We start from the raw sequence: 3,646 nt of genomic DNA on the forward strand, positions 1-3,646 counted from the left end.
GGTTTTAACACCGCCCCGAGTGGTGCTATTTTACGCTGTCTGCTAGTGTAAACCTTTATGTAGTGCAATTAGACCAACACGGCGACTTTCATTAAATATGAATGGAGGCGAGGAGGGAGTTTCGAAGGAACGTTGGAAAGCCAAGACCTCGAAGCTTTCTCACAGCTACAGGCAGTGTGGTGACTTTCTTTCTCTCTCTCTCTTTCTCCTCCTTCCTTTCTTTCTCTCTTTCTCTCTCTCTCTCCCTTCCTTCCTTCCTTCCTCTCTCTCTCTCCCTTCCTTCCTTTCTCTCTCTCTTTCTCTCTCTCTCTCTCCTTTCCCTCCCTTCCCTCCCTCCCTCCCTCCCTCCCTTCCTCTGTCCACACACTAATAGAAGTAGTCAGAGAAAGAACAAAAACGGCTTAGGCTACAATGTGAGAAAGGAAAAGTGTGAAGGAAACAGGCAGAGGAAAGGCAAGCTTAGGCTACAATGTGAGAAAGAGAAAAGAATGCAGCTCCTTTTTCGAAGATACATCATTAAGAAATGGGGTGGGGTGGGGTGCGAGACCAGGATTAGGAGCCTGTCTTGTTACTTTCCTTGTTATTTGTCCTTAGCTCTTGTTCGGGGCTCTGTGGAGGGAGTGAAGCACATCATTCCAGAGTCTGGCCTCCCTCCCAACCTTTGCCTCAAAGAAAGAGCGCCTGGGTTGAGTCCTAGTCTGGGCACCGGATTCCCTCCGTGAGCCATTGTCTCTGATCAGAGCTCCGGTCAATGGCGTCAAATGTGTGCGAAAAGGAGATGATTAGAGAAGCCAGAGGAGGCCTTGTGGGTCCAGCCCCTTCGCCCCAGTCCCCCTACTACTTTTGGGGAGCAACCATGCCACGATTCTGTTGGAGATGCTTCCCAGACCTATTAGGAATGTCAGCATTGGTGAGGGTGGGGTGGGGGAGTGGAAGTCGAAGAACCAACCCTTTATCACAGGGAAAAGGGAAAGATCCGGGCACGTCTGGACGGTCAGCTCAGTTTGTTTACACGGAAGTCCTAGTTTCCAGGGACCTGTTTGTTGTTGTTGTTGTTTAAGCGCATCATACAGGGATAAGTTCTTCCGGGCTGCCGTGTTGATCCCTTTCATTTTCAATGGGAGCTTGTGCACGCAAATAACTCCTAATTGCTCCTAAGGTATCCGTGGGGAAAGGTTAACAGGGAGATTATTATGACAGAATTTGCAGGGAATGTTATAATTTGACCCAGCAGTTTGCAAAAATGTGGGCAGTTCTCCTGCTAGTAGTGAAGGTTCAAAGAGGAAATGTCAGCTTTCCTGTCTTTTTCTGTCTCCTTTTCTCTTTTCTCTCTCCATCCCACCTAATCACACCTTCCTTCCTTCCTTCCTTCCTTCCTTCCTTCCTTCCTTCCTTCCTTCCTTCCTTCCTTCCTTCCTTCCTTCCTTCCTTCCTTCCTTCCTTCCTTGAAAACTACTCTGCACCTTCCTTCCTCCTTCCAGTTTCCCCATAACCTATATCTGCTGGCCACCCAACTTCATTAAATCATAACACATTTTTTCCATTTGTGTTCATTATCGGTTTATTTATCGATCAGGGTAATATAATAACGTGGCCGCTCGTGTTCTCTTCTACAAGATGGTAACGGAATGTGCAAAATCGTTAGTTTTCTCTGGTGTTGTGTGCATATTTCTTTATTAACTCTCTTGATCTCCAGTACCTGAGAAACTTAGCAATACCGTTACAGATGATACCAGCAATAATGATATACATAATATATTAAACATTCGATGGTTTATTGATTTACCAAGGCAGGCACAAATTACATATACTGCTTCCAGTTACTTGGAAGTTTCTCCTCCTGTCAATGCCAGGTCAGAATTCAGATATGGGTATGTGTTTTTCAAAGTTAGAAGAACAACATACCTTCCCCCTCCCCTTGGAACACAATCCAATGGGAAGTTCTCCTGCACAAGCCCCAATATAATGAATTAGGCCCTCTTCAGCTGGATAGCTGCCAAGAGCCACCATGGCCCCTCTGCACCCCCACCCATACTCAGCCTAAAGGTCACATGATTGTATAACAAATCACAGGTCCGTGGGCCCCCGGAATTGTCTTCACTGCCCTGCCCTCTGGGTTATGCCCCCAGCCAAGTTGGGACCCCCTTCAATAGAGGAGAGGAAAGCTTTGCGGAGTCTCTGGTCCCAGATCCCGTTTTCCTTGCAACCCTGGAGACCTTCCCACTGGATTTTACCTGTTAAGGATTCAGCTTTCCAGTTTAAAACAGACCCGAGTCTGAAATGAACCTTACTGGTTTCAGTAACATTTCTTCACCAGCAAGCCTGTTTAAATCCTCAGCCTTATTTGCATTTCCCATCCTTTCAAAGTCATGAAAGTTGTATGCATGCTGCTTTAGTATATGTGTGTTTCTGTACCGGCCTTTTCCCTGACTCAGAGCGAACTGAGCTCCCCTCCTGGCCAAGTCTCTCGACCCAGAGACAAACACCCTACATAAATACAACCCAAACATTCAACCTATAATCAAAAATCCTATCCTCTCTGTCTGTCTGTCGCCTAACAAAGAGAAAGGGATCCTTCATGGAAGACTGGGGAGAATTCTCGCGTTTGTTTGTTTTAAGGTATATTTAAGGTTTGTTTGTTTTGAGGTATTTAATATTGAGCGAAAACGCATGGGAGGTTTTGCTTTGGATTTGCCACTGTCTAGATGCACATTTCCCCCATCTGAATTCTCAAAACTCTTCATGGGGGCTTATTTTGAGTTTTGAGAATTTTGGGGAGGGAAATGTGCATTTAGAGAGTGGCAAATCCAAGGCAAATCCTCCCATGCGTTTTCGCATTCTTCACCCTGTTCGAAGGAGCGCAGTGAAATCGTGATTTAACCTCCGGTACAATGTAGGTGACCCATCGACAGGGCGCGGGATTGCCCGGCCAGGCACAGAGAACAATGAAAGAAACGCTGAACATGTATTAGCCAAAAGGTGCCCTAGGATGAGCGCCCCTCTGCTCAATCCCCACCCTTCTGAAACCACTAGGAAATATTTCTCTGAGGTCAGCAGCCCCCCCTCATCAGCTATATTTACCAGCAGTAGCTTAATTTATGGGGAACTTTTTTCAGAGGTCCTGCAGTATTAATGCATAAGGCGTGACTGGCGACTAGTTCTTTTCCCTCCTTGGCTTAGCAGTTAATCAAATACGACCTTTGGAGAAGCAATCTAGGTACTGCAGACGCTTTAAGGTCACCTACTCCGGACCAGGGCGCCTAGCTCAAGGGCAGGGTCCAGCGCCCCCGACAGACGGTCCACATGACCAAAGGAGGCTGCCCAGAGCATGCCTGGAATAGAGGCCAAGGAGAGACCGAAGCTCTCCCCTGCCAAAGGCACTGGTAAGAACAAAGAAGGGGGTGGGGAGGGCGCATGACGCTTGCAGCGCCTTAGGAACCCTCCCTGCGCTATTGGCGCTGCCTGCGGTTAGTAGGAGCCAGAACTGGAGCCGAGGCAGCGTCGTTTGCGCGGGAGGCTTATAGGTGGGCTTTCTTCAGCCTTCGTACACGGAGATCTGAAATATCTCTTTGGAAAAAGCCCCTAAAAGAAAAGCTACCTTCCCGCAAATCAGCTTCCCAGGAGGCCCAGCAGCAAACCAAATGCA

Source organism: Euleptes europaea, chromosome 18 (genome assembly GCF_029931775.1).
Source record: "Euleptes europaea isolate rEulEur1 chromosome 18, rEulEur1.hap1, whole genome shotgun sequence".
Lineage (NCBI taxonomy): Eukaryota > Metazoa > Chordata > Lepidosauria > Squamata > Sphaerodactylidae > Euleptes > Euleptes europaea.